The following is a 23754-nucleotide window of genomic DNA, read 5'->3' as shown; positions in this document are numbered from 1 at the left end:
AGTTCTGCTTTAATAATAATGACTTGTATTTGCATAAGGGTCACAAAAACCCTTTCAAATATGTTTTGAATTTTATTTCTTTTTTAAAAAAGATTTATTTTATTTGTTTATGCATACAAGAACTGGGGTATAGGCCAGAGGTGCTGGGGAGTGAGATGATTCACCAGAGATAGAGTGGGGAGCAGAACAGGCAGATCTACTGAGATACACTGCTAAAATGAGACCAGGAGAGTTCTGCTGCTTCATGTGGATTAGCTCCCTGGCTGGGATCTAACTCATGCCGCAGTGGCTGGCGATAGCTTGATAGTGCTGAGACTTTAACCCTTGTGCCTCCCGGGAGGCCCTGAATTTTATTTCTTATGACAGCTCTGCGCAGAAGCTTGACATTGTTTCTCATCATACAGAGAAAGAATCTGGGGTCTAGAGACATTACATGAATGACCTAACCTGTACAGGTCCTGCATATTAGACCCAGGTCTTCTGACCCCAAGCCCGGGCCTTTGGCTGGTATGTCCTTGTTACTGCACTGAAAGACTGAGGAAAAGACAAACAATTGTTTGCGTAAAGAAGAAAAGAGCTAATGGTAGGTGGGTGATTACTCTCTAGTTTCCAGGACCCAGCAGCTGAATGTTGATGACACACAGGTAGAATAAACTAAAGGATGTAGTTTGATCCCCAAAATCATGTATTTATGTTCTCTTTCCAGGCCACCAACAATTGTGGTTGTCATATGGAAATGGGAAGTAAACATTCTCATCTTCTTTGCTTTCAGGCTCACCTTCCTTCTGTTTCTTTCCCACATAGCAACTAGAGTGACCTGTCACAAAATATAAATCAGATCATGATATTACCCTCCTGAAAACTTTCCAATGGCTTCCAAAAACTCATCGATGAAAATTCTAAGCCCCTCCTGTGGTCTCTGAACTTTTACTTGGTTTGACTTAGGGACACCTCTTGGATTCCCCCACACTTTCTCACTTCCCTTCAATCCACGTGTCCTAGCTTTTCCTCAAACTCGAAGAGCACATTCCCCCTTCCAGGCCTTTGCATTTACTGTCCTGCTTTCCTGGAAAACTCTTTCCCCAGATGCTTGCATGTTTGCTCCTTCACTCCATTCTGGCATATATTCAAGGGCCTCTTTCTCAGCAAGACCATCCCTACTGCCCTGTCAAACAGCTCCCATTGCTCTCTGTCTTTCCACTGCTGTATTTTTTTCCTTCCTGACACTTATTACAATGTCACATTATATCATATAATTTTTTGTTTCCTTGTTTATTGTCTCCTTCCCCCCCATTCCATCAAGAAAGTGTATTCCCTGTGGCAGGCAGTTTGTTTATTTTGTTCTTTGTTACATCTGGAACAAAGCCTACCATATAGTGGGAATTCAATATAGATTTGTTGACTAAATAAATAAATTTTCAGTTTTCTTTCTTTTTCTTTGTAAGAAATCATGCACTCTTGTCCTTAAATCACCACTTGGGACTGTGGTGAATTGTTTAATCTGAACATAGTTGTTTTACCTCTTAAGTATTAACCAGAAAATATATTAACTTCCAGTCTCTTCTTTCCAGATTTTCTTTTTAAGATTTATTTATGCATACAGGAACTGGGGTGTAGACCAGAGGTTTGGGGGGGTTGTAAGAGGATTCATCAGAGACAGAATGGGAAGCAGAACAGGCAGATCCACTGAATTATACAGCTTAGGGGGACAGCAGGCACAACAGGAGAGGTCTGCTGCACTATGTGGGTTAGCTCCCTGGCCATGATCAAACTCATGCTGCAGTGGTTGCCGATAGTTTGATAGCCCTAAGCTTTATCCCCTGTGCCACCAGGGAGGCCCTTCTTTCCAAATTTTAAGTAACCAGTTGCTTCAGCTACTGGTTATATCTAATAGGAATGCAAGAGCTTGACTTCCAAATCTTCCAAAGCTTGACCTCCAGCAACAATTACATAATATTGTATAACATATTCTTAGGGATGGTTACCAGTGAAAGTAAAAATGAAAGGAAGATACTTGCTCCTTCTTGCAATGAACATAGCTATTCTTCCTGTTTGATGAAGTAGTACTGGATAAAAAAATTCACTTTATTAAATATAAAAAACATCAGTTGAAATCAATTCTAGTCTTGCCTAGAGGCCATCACTGGTGATATTTTAGCGTATTTACTTCCAGACTTTTTACCATACAAAACTGGCATTGTACTATACACCGTATTTTAGAATTTGCTTTCCCCTTTTATATACGATGGGCCTCTTTCATTAAATATCTATTTTTGCATTATTATTTAATGACTACAGAATATCTAATATATGCCAAGAGATTTTAAAAATGACCTCCCTCCAATGGACATTGAGATAACTTCTTTTTTCCCCATTATTATCAATAGTAATAGGCGAACATCTCTGTATAAACACCTATATGCCTTTACCCAATTACTTCTATAGGGCAGTATGGGTTTTGGTGTCTTTTTCTGTAAAACAAGGAGTTGAGTTGAATGATTTTTAAGATTCCTTTAAGAATCCACATCTTGGCAGCTATCTTAAATTATGAATTTATTTTCTTGCTTTTGCATAAAAATATCTTATGTATCAGGCCTCCCTGGTGACCTACGGGTTGCATCTTAGTACTTCCACCATGAAGGCCCACTCATATGCTTGGGTTTAATCCCCGGTCAGGGAGCTAACCCACATGGCACAACAGACCTCTCCTGTCTTGCCTGCTGGTCCCCTCAGCAGTGTATTTCAGTAGATCCACTTGTTCTGCTCCTGGCTCTGTCTCTGGTGAATCCTCTCAGCCCCCTCCCCCCACACCTCTGGCCTGCACCCCAGTTCTTTTATGCAGAAATAAATAAAATCTTTTTTAAAAAATAAAATAAAATAGACCAATTTATCACTTTAAAAAAGATCTTACGTATCCAATTTATCACTTTAAAAAAGATCTTACATATGCTTCTTTAAAAAGTAAAAATACAAAAATAAAAATGCATTATATTAAAAGAAGACCAACTGTAGGGAAAGTGGTTTGCAGACTTTTTGCCCTTGCACCATTAGGATAGCGCACCTGCAGTTGTTACGTTGTTCTGTTGTTTACTTCTGTGGGCCATGGGAAAGAGTATTGAGATAGTCACCAAGAGAAGCAGAAGCAAGAGAGAGGCAGGAGAGAGAAGGAAAGAAGGCCAGAGAAGCCCAGAGTGAAGACTTAGTTGGGGCCTGGAGGCCTATTGGCCTCCTGGCCCCTGGACAGCCCTGCGCATCCTGTACTTGGTTGCTGCAATGCATGTAAAGCGCAATAAAAGCCTGAGAAAGCCACTGAGGGATCGAGGACCCTTCCATTACCGGTCTGCTCATATCCTAGAAAACCAGCACTGTGCCCTGCCTGCCCCTACACCAACTTTTAGAGATCACTAGAAATTCCTTTAGTAATGTGTTTTAGTGCTAAATTATTATAGATGCCAGTTATGTTTTTGCCTCAATTATATCTGATATTGTCATGTAAATTATTTAACTAATTTCACTCACCAGTGGAGCCTCTCTGAACCTTTACCCAGATAATAGTGCTCTTTATGTATACTTTCAAGGCTTAACAGTTTAATTTTTCTCTTCTATAAATAAAATTCTAACTCTTGGAGAAGAAAAGATTGAACTGATAAAGTCCTTGAAATTGTAAAGCAAGTTATTACTTTTTCTATGTAAATTAAGGGAGCTTATGTAAAACAGCTGGCCCGCATTCTTCATTGTTCATGTCATGAAAGACAGAAAAGCTGCGGGACTACTCCAGACTAAGAGAGACTAAAGCACCTGATAACCGAACACAATACTCCACCCTGGGCTGGATCCTGAAGTTTGGGGCTGGGGACAAAATTCTATAAAAGACATTGATGGGCCAGTTGGCAGAGTTTAAATATGGACTATGCATGCTAAATTCCTGAATTTAATGATTTTGTTGTTATGAGGCCTCCCTGGTGGTGTAAGGGGTTAAGACGCAGCACTATGAAGCTATCCACAGCCACTGCTGCATGAGTTGGATCTCTGGCCAGGGAGCTGATCCACATGGTGCAGCAGACCTCTCCTGACTCGCACGCTGCTCCCCTCAGCAATATATTTCAGTCAATCCGCCTGCTCTGCTCCCCACTGTCTCTGGTGAATCCTCTCACCCCCTACACCTCTCGCCTGTTCCCCAGTTCTTGTATGCATAAATAAATAAATCCTAAAAAAATATAATTTTGTAGTTAGATAAAGTAGTTCACTGTTCTTAGGAGCTGCTCGGTCAAGTATATAGGGGTAAAGGGAATGATGTTTGCTCTTTGTTTTCATATGATTCGGAAAAAATACATATTAACCTGTGTAGGTTTAGAGAAAGAGACAGATAAAGATAAGAAAATGTGGCAAATGGATAATGATGAATTTGAGTGAAGTCACTCCTACTCTCCTTGCAACTCCTATTAGTTTGAAATGATTTCAAAATGAAAAGCAAAAAAAACCCCAAAACAAACCAAAATACCCCCCAAAACCCTTTAGAGCACCATTTTCTTTTTTAAGAAATATTTTCATAGTCTATATATTGGGGTTCCATTTGTAATGAAGCTGTGTGGGGTGAGATGTGATTTAAAAAGATTATAAGTTTCAGTCAAATGTGAGATCAGGCCTTTTCCTTCATGTTTCACACCATATTTTCTATCCTAAAAGGGAAAGGTAAAAATCCAAATCAACTGGACTGTAGCTTTTTCCTCTTCTGATCAGCAAATAACTTGTGTGGGACGAATAGAGAATTTAAACAAGGTAGAGTCTTTACACATATAATCATACAAAGCATGGGCTAACCATACAAAAATATTTAAAACTAGGAGCGCAATGGTGAAAAATTTTGTACATAAAATTAACCAGCTGGACTTACTTTTAGATGATGCCAGATTTGTTGGCCACATGCAAAGCATTACAGTCAGGAGCCAGTGGAACATATGCCTTCTTCTCGCCACCTGCTCTGATCAGGGTGTTGACCTTGGCCAGGTCAATGTCAGAGCTTCTTCATGGCCTTTTTTTTTTTTTAAGATTTATTTATTTATTTATACAAGCACTGAGTACAGTCAGAAATGTGGGAGGGTGAGAAAATTCACCAGAGCCAGAGCGGGGAACAGAACAGGCAGACTGACAAAATACACTGCTGAGGGGAGCAGCGGGCGCGGCAGGAGAGGTCTTTATGCCATGCGGGACGCTTGCCCAGCTGCCGGGGATCGAACTGGTGCTGCAGAGGCTGCGGGCAGCTTTGCAGCCCAGCGCTCAACCGCTGCACCACCAGGGGAGGCCCTTCATGGCCCTTTTGATGTGCTTATTTGCTTTGACACCCACCATGAACACGAGTATACTGTTGTTTTCTATCTTCTTCATGGTTGACTTGGTGCTCAGGAAAATTGATAATGACACAGTGGTCAAGTTTCTTTCTTCTGGGGCCGCTCTTCTAAGGACATCTAGTTTGTCTTTGGAGCAGTGGTTTCTTGGGCCACCAGAAGATGGGTGACAGGTCTTCTCTTTTTTGTGTGGCTGTGGGGTGCCTTTCAGCACTGTTTTCTTGGCCTTCGAAGCATTTGCTTTGGCTTCAGCTTTTGGAGTGGCAGGGCTTTCTTCTTTGCTTTTGGTACTGTGTTTTGTGAAAGGCTTTCTATCTAACAGACAAACTGAATACTTATTTGAATAGTATCCCCCAGCTCCTTGAATGCCACTTTTTAAAAATTTTCTCACATTGTTGTTCATTTTTATATAGTAATTGACAATATCACTTATCTACCTAATGGAACTAATAATCATTGTCCTGTTTCAATAGGTGTGTATGAGGGTGAAACAAGACAGAGTTGAGAAAGCATCTGCACATACAAATCAACATTATTTTCATTATTTTCTCCTGCAGAATGACTTCTAACCTGAGAGTTGGCACGAGAGTTTAAATCCAAATGCAGGGCCTCCCTGGTGGTTTCAGGGGTTAGAGAGAGTGCTATCAAGCATCACTGCAGCATGAGTTCGATCCCTGGCCAGGGAACAACCCACATGGTGCAGCAGACCTCTCCTGTCTCACCTACTGCTCCCCTCAGCAGTGTATTTCAGTAGATCTGCCTGTTCTGCTCCTCACTGTCTCTGGTGAATCCTCTCATGCCCCACACCTCTGGCTTATACCCCAGTACTTACATACATAAATAAAAAAATCTTTTTTTTAAAAAAAAAGGTTAAAAAATTCAAATGTAGCTAGAAGAAGAGGGACGCAAAGGAAGAAGACTTGTAGTATGACCTATTAACACTCTCAACCCTCTTCTCCACACACTCCATACTCCAAAGTACTAATTTTCAAGACCAGTGTTGAATATGTAGTGTGGGTTCCCTGTGACCCACTCTCCAAACAACCTGAGCCTTGTAGAAGCAGCTGCCAGACTTGGCCTGGGGCAAGGAAGAGAGATGCAGCTGGCTGAGCTTTATGACAGTCTCTCATGTGTCAGCACCAACAGGCCTGCTCTCCCACCCACGCCTTTTCCGCCCTCCATGCGTCAGCAGATGCTGGGAGCCATGGTGCTACTGACACTGTTATTTCCTGTGTGAATGGAAGTGCAAAAGGATGGATGGATGACTGGTCGTCCTGTCACACTGGTGACACCTAGGGTCTGGCTGTGGGAAACTTGTGTGGGTGGCTGCCCTGCTTCTCGTGCATACAAGGCTTTCTCTCCCTCCCGGCAGCCCAGCTCTGAGAGGCGTGCTTTCCCTGAACTTGGGTGATGCTGCTGTTCTTTTGGCCCCACAAGGTAAGGGCATCTATTGCTTTCTATATTAAACTTGTTTCTTCTGCACATCATGGTTGAAAGCTGTTAGCTCCTCACACTATACTGAGATTATGGGCCTGTGGTATCCATCAGCAGGAAGGAACATGAAGGTCCCTGACAATTGTCCCCATATAATAAATATGCAGTTTCCACTTGCTTAAATGCAGCCAGTGAAATGATTAAGAGCAAGACTCACTGGATTCAAATTTCTTTTTTTTTTTTTAAAGATTTATTTATTTATGCACACAAGAACTGGGGTACAGGCTAGAGGTGTGGGGGGTGAGAGGATTCACCAGAGAGAGCAGGGAACAGAACAGGCAGACTGACTGAAATACACTGCTGAGGGGAGCGGTGGACTAGACAGGAGAGGTCTGCTGCTCCATGTGGGTTGCTTCCCGGCTGGCCGGGGATCGAACTTGTGCTGCAGAGGCTGTGGATAGCTTCATAGTGCTGTGCTTAACCCCTTGCACCACCAGGAAGGCCCCATTTATATCTCTTAAACCTCACTTTCCTTACCTGAGAGATGAGAATCATGATACTCAACAGGGAATGAACAATTGAGATATTGTGTTACTCATCTGAAATAGAGTAAATACCTGAGTGTTGGTATGTAGTAGTAACATCAGGTCACTAACTGTGTGTATCTCTGTATTAAGTATTCTTCAAACTACTTCATATTTATAAGTGCATTTATTGTCCTGACAAGTCTGTGGGGTGGATAGTCTGATTTATTCCCATTTTACAGATAAGCAAAGAAAGCATACATAACTTGTCTAATTTCACACAGCTGGTAATTTGGCAGAGCTGTGACTTGATCTGAAATAGTGTGGCTCCAGGGTCCTTGATTATAGGAGCCTGGTGGGTAACCATTTTTATATTGGGGCAAATGGAGAGAAGAACATGAACCAAACAGTTCAGAAGGAAAAGGGGGAGATTGAACTTAGAGCCTGATCTTTTTTTTTAATTTAAATTTTATTTTTATATTCCCCATACAATTGCAACTCCCTTATTTTGACCCCAATCCCTCCTTTCCCCACCCCCCTGCCCCCCATAGAGTGTCTCTGGTTCATAGTTGTTAGTTGTAGAGACTGATCTTGACCTGTGGTGTCATCTACTGTTTTAAACCACTTGCTGTAGTTTGGTAAAGATGGGATTACTCTATGTCTATATTTATATCTACATACCTATATGTCTGGTGATAGCTAGGCTTCTGTGAGGTAGTAGGAAAATAGATATTCTCAAATATTGCTGTTAGAGAAATACATCACCGTAGTCTGTATGAAAAATTGTTTGACAAGTACCTATCAACATCATAAATGCACACTCTTTGTTTAGTTCAGAGTTTCTCCATTTTGGCAACACTGACATTCTGAGCGCAATAAATCTTTGTCCTGTGCAGTGTAGGATGCATAGAGCAGGCAGGACCACTTCCCATGCTGCCCCCAGCGAGACAACCATGATGGCTTCTAGTCATTGCCAGCTATCTCTTGGGGAACAAAACTGCCTCCAGTCAAGATCCACCAACTGAGATCTCCCCCCCCCCCTTTATTGCGGTGACATTGGTTTACAACACTGTATATGATTTAGGGGAACAGGCTCACACATCTCCTCAGATGTATGTTACCCCCCCACCCTCATCATCCAAGCACCCATAGTCCTTTACCATGGGCCCTCTTCCTCCTTCCTTCCCTCCTCCCACCTCCCTGCTCTAGTAGCCTGGTTGAGATTTTCTGTTGCTCCATAACAACCACGCCAAACTTAGGTGCTTAAAATAGCACCTACTTCATCTACTCATAATTCTGAAGTCTGAATTAGGCTCAGCTGGTTAACTCCTTGCCTTTCTTGTCAGTGGTGACTCATGTGCCTGTGTTTATTTGGTGGAGCAGGTGTGGTAAACTCAGGTGGGTACTGAGATGGCTGGGTGTTCTCTTCTCTAGAATATCTGTGGTCCTCTTTTGCTACCCGTGGTCTTTCTGTATAAGGAGGAGAAAGAAGAATCTTTTCTCCATATAATTTCTCCAGCTGGGCAGCTAGTTTTGACATGACAACTCAGGACTTCCGAGGACACAATAGTGAAAGCTGCCTGGCTTTTTTTTTTTTTTTTTAAGATTTATTTATTTATTTATTTATTTATTTATTTATTTATTTATGCATAAAAGTGCTGGGGTGCAGGCCAGAGGTATGTGTGTGTGTGTGGGGTGTGTGTGACAGGATTTACCAGAGACAGAGTGGGGAGCAGAACAGGCAGATTGACAGAAATACACTGCTGAGGGGAGCAGCGGGTGAGACAGGAGAGGTCTGCTGCACCATGTGGGTCAGCTACCTGGCTGGGGATCGAGCTTATGCTGCAACGGCTGCAGATAGCTTCACAGTGCTGCATCTTAACCCCTTGCACCACCAGGGAGGCCCTGACTGGCTTTCTTAACACTGCTGCTTATTTTCAGTTAAATAATTCTACTACATTTCTATGTAAAACAAAGAATCTGTCCAGAAAATTCTTGGGCCTTTATGGCTACTTCTTTTGATTTATTTGCTATTTGGATAAGGTGAATACAAGCAGAAATTATGCAAAGAGTTTGCCATTAGCCTCTCCAGGGGCCACACTATTCCAAACCTGAATTCCCTGGTCCTCAGGACTTAACCTGCCCTGGTCCTTCCTTTTTTACCTTCATAATTTATTTTCTTCCTCAAATTTCCTTTCTCAGGGTTCCATCATTTAGATCCTGTGTATTCCCTGACCACATTATCTTAAATACCCCCACTTCTACACCATCTCCAAAACTTACACAAGCACTTTTGAAGGCTTTGTTTACTTCATTCTTCCATTGTTGAACTGACCCAAGCTTGCCAGTGAGGGAGGATACCTAATAAGAATCAGTGAGGGAGGGTATCTCATAAGAAGTTGAACACTTGGAGGTGGGGTTCATTGAGGGCCATCAATATAACTTCTATCACACTCACTATTCATAATTTTACTTATCTTTCTTTGAGAGCTTATCCCAACCTGTGTTATCATTTACTTAATGATTGTAATAGAGGCTGACCTGATACTTCAGGGATTTAGATTTTCTTATACATTAGTTTTCAGTAATAAGAGGTGTAATGCAGAGAGCTTTTGTGTAATGTACTTTGGGGGAATTTGACCATTATGAATTTATACAGAAAAGGTGCTCTTAATCTTGCTTTTCCTTTCTTATTATGCTCCTTTGAAGGTCATACAGGATTCTTAACCTCTTAACCTCTTGTGGGGTCAGTCTCCCCAAAGTGGTCTTTGATAGGCTTTTCTCAATATGACCAGAGTAGGCCTATCACCTTATTGTGGGAACTGGAGGTCAAGCAAGGCCCATGAGCCATGGGAAGTCTATCACCTCTCTTGAGGAGAGCAGCGAGAGCATTGAAACCTAGGAGAAGAAAGTTGTCTAAGTCCTTTTCCCTTCCCTAATGAAAGCAGAGATACCTTGAAAAATGTAGTTTGAAGGGTCTCATCTGTTGTAGGTTTATCAGTGAGAATGTGTTCTCTAAGAATTTCATTTTTATTCTCAGAGTAAGGAATAGGTAACTCTTTCTTGTCTGTCATCTAAAGTACCTCTCGCTCCACTTTGGCACCCCAGGTCTCTAAAAGTAGGATATATATCCCCCATCTTTAGAATTTAGAACCATATAAATTCTTCATACATGTGTTATTGTTTTTCCTTTGTTAATCTCCCTGGTGCTGATTTGATTCTTGTTAGCTCAGAAGAACCCAGAGGGTATCGAATGATTTCTTTGGTGCCTGAACAAGCTGGAGTGGGTTATGCTTCTTTGCTTGTTGCCTGGAAGGAAGAAACAGGAAAAAGGGGGTAAACCAGGAGATAATGCTTGATTTCAGGATAATGGCATTATTTCAAATTTAAATCTATAGACATAACCAATTTTCTCAATTTTCACACAAATTTACTCTTTAAATCTCTCAGTATACAGATACATGTGAATACAATGAAATAAATGCCACATTTTCCTTATGTATTTCCTTAGTTTATAGTGGGTTGTCATAAAAGTCATGACTTTTTTTATGTTTTTCAAGCAAAAATGCATTATGACTTTGGTGACAACCCAAAATATCTTCAGTCATCAAGCAAATGTTTAATAAGAGCATGGTAACAATATAATGTGTATCTTAAAGCATTGTACAAGAAAATCTTAATCACAAATAAATCACAATAGCAACTTCATTCGTAGTAAACTCACACAACTTATTTCCCTTCTCCAGGATAGTGTCTTCAACTGTGAAATGAGATGGTTAGGGAAATGACCCTTCTAGATATTGGGTCTGGCCAACAGCAAAACAAAACCACTTTGTATATAGAGAGAGATGCTTGTTTAAGCCCTTCAAATAGAAAAATACTAATGATATATAACTTAGAGTGTTTGTACACATTTTGAACATTTGGATGGAAGTTTTTTCACAGTAGAATTTCATGTTCTTGAATGAGAAATAATGTTTTTCAGTTCTCTGAAAAGACTGAGTCAGTGTTTTAGCTCAATCAGAATTGCTTACATCAGACCTTAAAGCAAGTATCTAGAGAGAGTGTTTACTAGAAATATATAGTCTTCACTACAAGTTGATGAAGTGAGAGAATGAGGTTAGTTGGATTGAAGGACATAAAGAAAGAAAAGATGGTTTTGTAGACTCTCAGCTGTGCTACAACAGAGAAAGGTCACACTAACATTCTGTAATGTTATTGCACTGCTCCAAGGGGGGAAAAGTTGTTTAAGACTTAATTAAGGTAAACAGCATATCAACACCTTCCCCATGAAGCATTAGTCACCTGGAGAATCTTTTCCACACACACACAGTGTAACAAGAAATAGGTATGAACAGCAAAACATGATGGAAAAAGAGGTCTGTTCAGACCCTTACTTAATGAAACACTGTAGGAATTCAATGCTATGACCTGGGGGAAAATAGAAAGGGGAAGAATGCGTGATAGTTGAGTGAATTTCTGTCTTAAAAGGGCTTGGAACTGGAAAATAAAAAGTAAGCAGAGGCACTAATATGCTGAACGAAGAAGCATGTAAACTTTTTCCAAATCATGCCTTCTAGTCCCCCCTCTCTCCCTAAAGGCCCTGTGAACTCTGTCATCTATTCAGCAAGCAGTGTCACTCAGCAAACACTGTGCTAGGCCCTGAGGATTTAAAAATGAATGAGATTCCATCTTGAATTTCTGAATCTTCGGGTGCCCCATTTATGCCCCGTTTATGCCCTGTTTATGCACCTGAATCTTCAGGTGCCCCATGGGCAGGATGGACATGACTGGAGGTCAGATCCATTTAATATCAGAGCACATAGTTGTACCAGGTGTGTGTACAGAACTGCTGGAGCTGAAGGGAGACCCTGACTGATGCTAGGATCTTTACAGAGAGGGTGACATTTAATATGGTTCTCGGGAGACGAGCAGGACAGTGGCAAGTATGACGACGGGCTGGGCTAGCCAGGATAGTGAATGGGAGAACTGGTATTCAAAGAGACAGGGGAAAGGGAAGTCATACAGAAGTCAGAGAGGTTTGAAAAAACATGGCATATTTGGAGAGTGGTTATTGGTTTCCTAACCCCCGAGAAAAATTATTGCAAATGTAAGCTACTATAAGATTCCATGTTACCCAATAATGAGGGCTAAGGAAGAGATAACAGAGGCACGGTAATACAATTTGCTGGGAATTTATTAGGTATATACAGCTAAGCCCTCATGCATTGCCTTATGCGATATTTAATTCTCATAACTATTCTGTAGGGTCGATCTTATTACTATTCCCACTAATTTTGTGTGTGTGTGTGTGATCATGGAATGCTGTATTTTTTTTAACTATAAAGCATATTTTATCCTTTTTTCAAAGACAAAGGAATTAGTAACATCTTTTATTGGATAATACATGCTAATTTTCAAAATCATTTACTAAATTCATTTTGAAGCTCAGACTGCTGATCTTGGTTAATTTAATAAATGTAAGAATTTCATGATTCCCTATTCTTAGTATGTTCTTGCTATATTTTGAATCAATTTTTTACTTATTAGGTTTTTGGGGAAGGCAATTTAGTAAGTTTTATTTCCCTTTTAGTTAGCTCTGTGTCCTCCCTTGAACCCAACTGCCACAGTCAACTATTCTCAACTTTGTTTTTTCCCCAAATTTGATCGTCAGTTGCTTACATAACCATAAGATTTTGGCGGTACATCTGCGCCCCTCCATGTATGCACATGTTTCACTCCCCCTCCACCGAAACTCCCACAGTGACGTCCTAGTCTCTCTGGTAACCAGTGCATTTTTCATAGTCTCAAGTTTACATGAAGAGACTGCGTCACAGTGAGGTTGAACATCTTGTCCAAAATTATATCGCTAGTGAGTTACAGACCCTGGTTCTAATCTAGGCAAACTGACTGACCAAACCTGACTTAGCCAGTGTGCTCTCCTGCCTCTGGACTGTCAACACTGCCACCAACTGGGATAAAAAGAACACATCAAATGAACACCCCATTCTCATAATGGGTTTTTCTCTCATAAGGAAAGAACAGGACAATGGTGAAGGTGTGTCACAAATCACTTGAATGGGGGACACAGAGCTGCCAACAAGATCTGCCTTTAAGGGAAGACATGCTGCCTGACTTTGAGTGTTGCTGACAGCTGGCCTTTTCAGGGACTGCCTCAGCTGCAGAGTCACCTTGTTCAAGGTCAGGCCATTTCCCACTTCCAAAGACTGACTCATGAGGCTCTATAAAGATCTAGCAACTTAGGCACAATAATGCTGAAGGAACTTGCTAGTTTTGGGGCCTGTATGGGGCTGGCTGAGCCTGTTGTAGGGCCCACATTGCAACTCAACCTGTCCCTCCGCCCCATCCTGCTTCCTGTCCCGCCCTCCACAGGTGTCTGCCCAACCCACGGGCACTCCTTAGTGACCATCTGGCCACCCCACCTCAGAGCCTGTTTCTCTGAGAAACCCCATAGGTGGCAGCCGCACTTCCAGTGACCGAGCCGTCTTGGCCTCTCGCTTTGTTCATCCTCCTTTATAACTTCCTTTCAGGTTAGTTTCCTCTCATTTTTTCATGTTCCAGATAAATATTATAAGAACAAAAGTTTATAAAATCTTAAAGGTAGGTTACACAAAGTTTCAATTCTGTTCCTCTTTTTTTTTAAGATTTATTTATTTATGCTTACGAGAGCCAGAGATGTGGGGTGGTGAGAGGATTCACCAGAGACAGAGTGGGAAACAGAACAGGCAGATTGACCAAAGTACACTGCTGAGGGGAGCACTGGTTGAGACAGGAGAGGTCTGCTGCACCTTGTGGATTGTTCCCTGGCCGGCTGGGAATTGAACTTGTGCTGCAGAGGCTATGGATTGCTTCATAGTGCGGTGCTTAACCTCTTGCACCACCAGGGAGGCCCAGTTTCTCTTTTTAAAATAAGCATTATTTAGGGCAGTTTTAGGTTCACAAAATGTTTTATTTCCATTTTAGTTTCTGTGTCTTCCCTCCAACCCAACCACCACAGTCAACGAATCTCAACCCCTATGCAGGCATGCTCTCCCTCGCTATTAATATCTCTTTCCCTTGGTTTTGGCAGTGGATATCGTCTATGGAAGTAAGATGTCTTAAAACCAAAATTTCCGTTATATAGTTTATATGAATTTCTAATTGTTATTTTTATTTTCGAGGGATCGACAGATTTAATTCCAATTGACTCTTCCTGTGTGACTTTACCCAGGCTTCTTAACTTCCTGAGTTCCTGTGTCCTCATCTCTAAAATTAGAATAATAACTATTGCAGAATTAACTTAGGATACATATCCTAAGTTATGTATCCAAGCAAAGTGTCTGCCCATTAATAAAGATTCAGAAAATAGGCATTTGTAATGTAAAGTTAGCATTCACAGCCCATGGGGGCGGCTGCGGTAACATATCACCACAAACTTGGCGGCTTAAAACAACAGAAATGTATTCTCTCATACTCCTGGAGGCCAGAGCCCTAAATCAGTTTCTCTGAGCTGTAGTCAAGGTGTCAGCAGAAACACATCACACTGGAGGCTATAGGGAAGAGTTCTTCCTTGCCTGTCCCACAATCGGGCAGCTGCTGGCATTCCTTGACTTGCGGCAGCATCCCTCTTCTCTGCCTCTGTGAGCACACTGCCTGCTCCCCGAGTGTGTCAAGTTTCCTCCCTGCCCTCCTCTTCAAGGACAAGGGATTTGCAGCTCCTTGGTACCAGACACCTCAGAATAATCTCCTCAATGCAAGACTCATGATATAATCACATCAGCAAACATCCTGTTTCCAGGGAACACTTATAAGTTCTCCTAACTAGGATCTGATACCTTTGGTGGGCTATTTTTCAGCATACCACAGTCCCTGCCCTATCTTTAGGATGCATGATCATAAATATTTTACCCTTGGCCCATCAAAATGGTCTTTGTTCCTTCCAGTTTGTCAATCACAACTATCTGGCTTATTTAAGAACCTTCTTCGCTAGCCCTGAAGAGGCTCCCAAAGTTAAGTAATGTTTCTTCAAGTCCATGTTGCTATTTTGGGGCATCTTTCCAGGGTTTTAGTTAATATGAGTATGCATTCTAGCACTGCTTCCCAAACTTTCATATTCCAGGCACCTGTGAATCAGTAAATTTTGCAAGGCCTGGGAATCCTTTTTTTTTTTTTTTTTTTAAGTGCCTTGGGAGACTCTTATCATCAGCCAAGACTTGCAGACTTGATTCCTACAAAGTCCTGAAACAACCTCCCCCCTCCTCTACATCCTCCCCCGCAAATAGGGAATTCCCCTGCCCTCTTGCTGGGTGTGCCATGATTTTATACGACTGAGTTTTTATTAAAAAGGTGGGGATACAGAAAGAGAGGATCCCTGAAAACTGAACGAGCCTATCTGTACAGTATTCAGGGAAAGGGTTCCCTAAGGGGAAAACTTCCAATTCTGAACGAGAGGATGATGACGGCCAGAATTTGGCAGCCTGGAAGCTGTCACTAGCTCGGGACCTCGTGGGTCTGACTGATCAAGTCCGGCCGCGCCCTCCGTGGAAGCCAAGGCTTTTCCTCAGCGAGAGCAGCTCCAGCCGGGGCGGTGGCAGCCGGGCTGCTCAGCGGAGGTCCGGACGTCCATGGAGAGGTACCGGGCCTTGGGGTGGGCGGGGGAGTGGCTTTCAGCGCCACTCCCGCTAGCAGCAGCCACTCCCACTGCAGGGGGCGTGGGGAGAAGCTGCTGAATTTATTCGGATTTGAGAGCCAGGGTGGTCGACCGCTCCCGGCGGCGGGAGGAGCTGTCCTGAGTGGAGAGCAACTGGTTCTTCGGAAAGAGCGAAGACTCCAACACCGACGGTTGGCCAGGTGGGGGCGGCCGTGGTGCGGTGGCCGGAGGCAGAGCAAATTTGCAGGCGCTGTGGAAGTTCCTGGGGGGACAAAAAGGGACTCAAGCAGGAGCGATGCCATGCCAGCTTCAGCGCAGCCGAGGGGTGACAGGCACGCAGTGTCAGGCTCATCCCGGAGGTGATGGGCGCGCAGTGGCCGGTTCACCTGCAAGTGGTGGGGGGCGCCGCGTCGGGCTCAGCTAGGAGGTGAGAGAGGCTCAGGGTCAAGCTGAACAGAGAGGTGATGACGGGTCACGGTCAGGCTCAGCGGGGGACAAATGGGAGGCACTGTCCTAGCGGGACTGATGGGTGCGGAAGGCTCGGACTCAGTTGCAAGGTGATGGGACACAGACTCAGGTACAGCCCGGCCCGTGTGCTCGTGGCGCCTCACGCCTGTGCGCCTGCAGCCGCCGCCCGGAGGCTGCAGGAGCGGGCCGGGCCCTCGAGCCGCGCGCACGGCGGAGGCGCACGGCGGAGACCCAGGGCGCGCAGTCCGCGCCCGCAGCTCGGCGCAGCGGGCAGGGGAGGGGGCGGGAGGTGGGGAGAGCCCCGCGAGGTCCCCGCCTCCTCCGGCCGCAGGCTCCTCCTCTCCCTCCGCCTCCTGCGTCTCCGCGCCCGCCAGCCCAATCCGCAGCCCTGGGCCCGAGACAGCCGGGCGGCTCGTCTGGCCGGCGGAGGCTGAGCGCGACCCTCGTGAGCCGCGGCGCCCGTCGACCAGGACGAGCGCGCCTCCCGGAGCCCCTCGGTGCCCCGCTGCGCAGCCTCCTCCCCATTGTCACCGGGGCTCCGACCCGCGCCCCCGGGGCCGCGATTCTCCTCTCTTCCTCCAGGAGGGGAAGGAGTCTAGAAAGCCCAGCGGCGGCTGCGGGAGCGAGCGAGCCGAGGCCCCGGCCTTCGAGACTCGGGGCTGGAGCGGGAGGCGGCGGAGGCGGGCAGAAGTGCGCGTCACTCCCGGGAGGAGAGTATTTCACCTCCAGGCAGAGGCTGCGGCTGCCCGTTGCGTAAAAGCAGCAGCCGCCGGGGCTCCAGGGGACTCCCTGGCCATGGGAAGGACATCCGGACCGGCGGGCGCCAGGGGCTCGGCTCCCTCATTTTGGATCGCGGTGTAGACACCTGAGTGAACCGTCCCTAAGCGAGGGAGGGGAAGGTAAGAAGGGAGGGGGTCACCCGCCCCGCCTCCCTTGCTGCGCGCAGGGGGCCCCTGCGAGGACGCGGACCGGGTCCTGCGCACCTTCCCGGCCGCGGGCGGGCTGAGACTTGGGCATTTTATTTTAGCTGAAATGGAAAACATGTTCCCGCCCCCGACCCCCCCACCCCCACGCCAGCATCTTCCCGCCCTCCCCTTGGCCCGACTCTCCCCAGTCTAGGTTAGGAGTAACCGGACTCCCCGGAGTAAATCCTCTCTGTAAGTGTCTGTGGGAAGCACTTCTTGATTTCGTCCTCTCCTCGCTTTTTATTCCGTTCTTCGGGAAGGAAACAATGGACCTTTGAAAGTCGGTGTGAACAGCCTTAAACTTTTCTCAGAGGACAGGGGTGGGGGACTAAACCCCACAGGAAGCCGACTACAGTGAAAGGTTGATGGAACGTGCTTTGCGGCTTCAGTGTGCGTCTGCCCTTGGGGGGGGATCTTTGTTTCGACTGTTCTCCTGGGTTTGTGGGTCCTCCGACCCCGCTTTCTGTAAATTAAGGTGAAGCATTAAAATCACGTGCAGTTCTCTTTAAAGCCTTAAGGGTGGTGGTGATGGTGGGGGAGGGGAAGCTTTATCACTGGCTTCCCTCTGCTGAGTTGAGAGGGCTTGCAAAGGAAGGGGGTCCCACTTTGTGTGGACCCCAGAGGACTTCAGTTAGTGCTAGTTACTACACTCCTTAAAATAAAACCAAGGTCCTGACGTCTGTGGATGCTCTCAGCTGAGGGATGATGTGTGGCACCGAGGAGCGGAAACAGCTCTCAAATTCTCCTCACAAGGTTATGAAAACAGACTTTGATATATGTCTCCTTTTATCAGTAGTAGGACTTAAGGATGGAGTGCCAACTAATTTTAAGAACTTTTATTCCACACAGGAGCCACTCACTGCCTTGTGTTCAATGCCCTTGCTTCAGTGTGACAACATGATGAGATGTTGCATAATTGCATGTCTAGAGAGTGTGTAAATGTTGTCTTCCTGAACTCTTCCCAGAACAATATGAAAAAAAAAAAATCAGAGAAATTGGGATGGAGGGAGGCTTCACCGGAGGTGAGGGAGGCCTGAATCTTTAGGGCAGCCAGGCTTGCCTAGTGGAAATAGATCTGTGTTAAATACCTGCGCATTGAGAATATTTAGTATTATGGGTCTTAGGTTGGCTGAACTGGAGCTTGCTATTTTCACGATTGGCCTGGGCATCATACTCTGGTTGTGTGCCTTTGATTATTCAAAGGGCTCTTTAGAGTTTACATTTCTGGGCAAAGCTAGCAGAAGTAGACATTAACTCCTCTTAAATGTTGGGAAGCACCTTATGGAGCTTTATCCTTTATATTGAGATCACTCCCTTCAGCTTTCTGTGATCTTGCACTACTAGATCAGCACGTGTGCATGGGCCGGGAAGTGTTTTTTCTGGCTTTCAATTCAGCCCACCTGATGAATGTGCGTGTACAGGCTCAGAAAGTTAAGATTAGAAGCAGATTCTGAGTAATCAGCTAATGCTGCTTTGAAGAAGACTAGCAAGGAGCCCCAAACTGGGACTCGGAACTGGGAAGTAGAATCAGTAAATTTTTATAAGGTGCTTGGTTAGACTTCTTTTGTCAGAGCTCCTTGTTTGAGTACAAAGTCTTCTTTCTTGATCTAGCCTGTAACCTACAGATTTCGAGGTCTCACATTTCACAACAGGAAACCAGAATGGCACAACACCTCATTCCCATTTTAAAAGCACTAATCAAGCCTATTCTCAAACAGCTGTCTTAGAGAGGACAAAGCCAGGGACCATTTCTGAATATGAAAAGCTTACTAGCTCTGCACCTCTGGGCAAGTTTCTGAAATTGTGATTGGTGAACCACACTTCAGAAAGAGAAAATTTAAATGATCACTATCAAATTCAGGTTTGGATGCACTGGGAATTCTGCATACCTTGTAAATTGCTGTAAAATATTTATGAGTATTGCATCATTCATCCATCTATACTCACTGTACATTCAGCTAATAATTATTAATCACCTGTGCTGGGCCCTGTGGAAGCAGTCTGATTGCTTAGCAGCTTTGTGGTGTGTTTTTGTTGATAGGGAGAGGGAGTTGGAGGGAGTGGTTGAAACTTGGGAGGTCACAGGAAACAAAGGTATCTGTGTGGTGACTTCCATCTATAAAGATGTTTAAGATAATCTCTGCTGTTGAAGAAAATGAAGAAAATGAAATGAATGATTTCAGGGTCTTGTGTAAATATTTGCAGAACTATGCATAGGATGCTTTAAGATCCCAGAGGAGGACCAGATTGGAATGGGGGAAAGCTTAGGTTTTACAAACCCTAAGTTTATAGAAACTATTTTATTACCCTTTCCAGAATGCTCTGAATCTCATTTTTTAGGGCAAGTCTTCAGACTTTAGGTTAGCTGCTGTCGTACGGCATTCTTCACTTGTTCATACTCTTCCCATGTAGCCACAGGAAATCTTTTTATTTCATTTGGGTTGTGAACACTAATGAAGGAAACTTCTCTAGTACGGTACATGCATCGAGAGGGGCTTGTCTGGGTCTGCACTGGAACTTCACTTTTCTCTCTGCCTCCCAAGTTCAGCTGGCCTTTCTGCTTTCCTCTAAATAATATAGAATATAGAAAAGGAAAAAGAAAGTGAAAAGCTATGTTTTTGCATTTTTGAGACTAAGAGAATCACCCATACCAGTTTTCTCCATTTGTAGAGAGGTGTAATTTTCAACTATACTGTTAAAGAAAGGCAGTTCTCTCAAGAATAGCAGCAGCTGTCTAGGTGAAACTTGAGTCTGTAAGCAATACTTGCTTTAATATCCTTGACTTAGTTCTTTACTTGAAATAAACTTAAGCTCATCTGACATTTTAATAAATTGCCTTTGATAGACATTGATAGTCATATATTTAAAAGTAACCTGTTAAATGTGAATTTTGGGTAGTATTAATGTGAATCAGTCTTCTGGACAGTGCTACACGTGCTGAGCCTTGGTGTGTAGTTTGAAAGTGCCTTAAAATTTAATATTAAAATGAGGAAGTTGGGACCCACAGAGACTAATTAGGTAAAGTCAGACAGTAAATTAACGGCTAAGCAGGGACAGGAACCCCTTTGTCTCTATTTCCAGTCAGCAGTTTTTTCTTCCAGTATACTTTTATTTGTTTGTGTTGGTTTAGTTAACAATTTAGCCATTATAGTGTTTTGATGGTGAAATCATTTGCATTTGGGCTTAGAACCCCTTGCATCCAAGTTTATGGCAGACACAAGATTTTTCTCATTTGGGGGAATTTATAGATGATAATGTTGCACATAGTGGGGTGATGTTACTTGTAATACATTTCTGCCAAATAAGGAACTAAGTGTCAGAGTGTTAGCTTTACTTGCATTTTCTATAAACAGTACATAATTAAAAATAGTGTAGAAGTATGCCTTTTTAAAAGAGGCATTTTCCAGGAAACAATCAGATTTGTATTGTGGATCAGGATAAAAGGGTACTAGAAGTATGTTTGCATGTTCCTTTGTTTTCCCTGTACTGGCAAGGCACTGTGTTGCTGCTGTGGACAATACAGAGAGAGTGAGGCGTAGGGTCTTTATTAAAATGTCTGTTGTAAAAAAGTAATACAAACTAGGGAGCAGTGTATGAATCAAAACACAAAATTGTTTTCTCTCAATAAATGAGTCATTTGATCTAGTAGGTGAATTCACTTTGAAAGTGTTATTAGACTACCCTTGTAACTAGATTTGTAACAAAACATTTATTTTTCTTACCTGCTGATGAGTGATAAATCTTATATATAAGAGCTCCATCTTAGTTTGGACAATGAGTAAAAATTTGGCGATATTTGGTGAGATTTTATATTAGGAAAAATTTGCCTGTGAGAGCTTGTGGCAGTATTAATAGCTTTAAAAGTTGACTTGAACATTGCATAGTAGTGTAATCAAACTATTATTCCCTGAAAGGGTTGCAATTAAAAATCCACATGGAGCCACTGAGAAAAGAAAGTTCTTCTTGAATCTGAATTTGATGTATTTTTAAAACGTAGGACAATCTATTGCAGACTAGATGTTCTGGTCATGTGGGATTACTGAGGCTCTCTGAAGAGCAAGATTGTTATGGGGTCTGGGGGCTCTTGTCTAATTATTGACACTGAAAGCCTTCTGTTGTCATAATGGTCTCTACTAGTGATGACTCACTTCCCTGCAGAATGAATAGTTTTTTCACATACAATGAGGTTGGAAAATTACTTATTAACATCTTACAGATTGGCAAGATTAAGTTCAACAGAAGGGCAAATGTCAGCTTCTCATTTCAGAAAAAATGAGAAAAAGGGCTCATTGAAAATATTGTGATAAAAACCACATTGCTGTTTTTCCATTTTTGGCTTAGAGTTTTCCCCCAGTTTTTTAAAATATAATTTACATATTCTGTTGTATTAGTGTAAGGTATACAAGCATTGTTGTTGCCACCAGTGCCACCATTATGAAATCAACTTTATATGAGGATTTGAAAAAATATTATACTTCATGAATGAAAATAATGTCGCTTTAATAGCTCCAAAAAAGCTTGTTGATAGCCAATCCCCAGCCATCCTATGGCACACTCCTTACAGAAACCAAGTGTTCCTAATGTTGAGAAGCTGACAGTGTGATAGGAAGTAGGATGTGCAGGAAGCTATAACTGAAAAGGTCAAGTGAGAGATGAGTCCTCTACAGCATGGCTAATGACAGCTTTTGATTAATACTAACTGCTGCTTTCCTAAATGGCTGGGCTGATTCAGACACTGTCTGTCCTTACCATATGGCTGCCCTTCACAGTGTGGGGTCAGTTTTTCTCGAAACTTACTTGATTACCAAGTTGTCTGAATTTGATTTTAGCCTTGCAGCCCTGTTTGGGCTCATGGCCCATTTGCCCGTCCTGTTGCTGCTGGTCTATTCTAGGCCTGCTCAGCTACTCCTAGAGCTGACTAATTGCTGTTCATTGGGGCTCCTGCCATTTGACTCCTTGGCACTCTTTTGAGTTTTGATGAATATCAGGAGACGGTTGAGGTGCAGTATTGTCTTCTTGGTAAGTTTAAGTCTCACCTGCCTTGGGAGGAGAAGGGATGATTGATGTGTTTCGTATTTTGGCCAGGACCTCACCTGCAGTCATTCCCTGCCTGCCAGCTTTTTAGAGAATACAAAAGTCTGTTGCTCTCCTCTCATACTGGTCATTGTTGGAGAGTGTATCACTGAATTTGTAGCAGGATTCTTTTCTATTGAAAAGACAACAGCTTTTCAATAGAAAGAATTTAGGAGGAAAAGAAATCAGCGGAATAGTAATCTGAACAAATTCGTAGCAGAATTCAGTGATTTTAGTTTACACACATAAAGTAACGACACCATTAATAGTGGTTTAATGGTATGTGTTTGGGCCTGAACTCCTATAAATTTAAACTATTCTAATCATAATCATTTATTAAACTCAGGCAGTCGTGTCTTTAGAACCACCTACCAGCCCTTGTCTTTGCCCTGGCATGCATTGTAATTGCTTGGTTATTAAGGTCATCTCCTGAAGTCCCCCACCCTCCTGACACTGCAGGGAGCTCCTTGAAGGTGAGTATTTTTTGCATCACTTGGCTGGTCACCATTTCTAGGGCAGTCCCTGCCATAAGAGATATCAAAACTGAAAGTATTCTTTTCAGTATGATTTTACTCTCAGTAGTTAAGGTTGCATTAAAAATAGTTTGTGTTGTAGGTAAGAACAGCGGTTGTTCCATTGCACTGAGTTCTGGTCCTGGTTCTGCCATTCATAGAAAAGTCGCTTTGATGCTAAGATTGAGTAGCTCTAGATCATTTCAATTGGGCATCTCTTTATTCATTTGGAATATTTTAGTTGTTTATGGATGCCTGAACATTCTCATTATGCTTCTTGTCATTGCATGTTGATGTCTATATATCATTGGATTATGAACTTTTGGTACACCATGCCTATTTATCATCTCTGCTGTCTTTTCTCTTTTCCTAGCTTTGAGAACATTCTGCCAACATAACTTTCTTGGATCCTTCTTCTTGAGAAGTATTTGAAAGCATTGTGCCTGCTGCTCTGCAGAGAATGCAGCCCACGGGCAGCTCTGGCCTTTGCTGTAACCTTAATTAAATCAGCCTCCCTCAGGTCAGACTTTGGTCTTGGTTCTTTCTTTCCACGGCCAGCTGCAAGGCTGACGACATGCCTGTGCCTGCCATTGTGTGCTCCTGCACAGCCATCCGTCACTGTCAGGTTGGAAGTCTCTCTGCTGCTTCCTCCCTGCTGTTGGAGCACAAGGGTGAAGGGGGCTGTTAAGGAGTGTTGGGAGGGAGGGGAGAAAAGACAACAACTTTTCAATAGAAAGAATTTAGGAGGAAAAGAAATCAGCGGAATAGTAATCTGAACAAAGG

Source organism: Talpa europaea (genome assembly GCF_964194135.1).
Source record: "Talpa europaea genome assembly, chromosome: 7".
NCBI classification, from domain to species: Eukaryota; Metazoa; Chordata; class Mammalia; order Eulipotyphla; family Talpidae; genus Talpa; species Talpa europaea.
Note: the sequence above shows the minus strand (reverse complement) of the source record.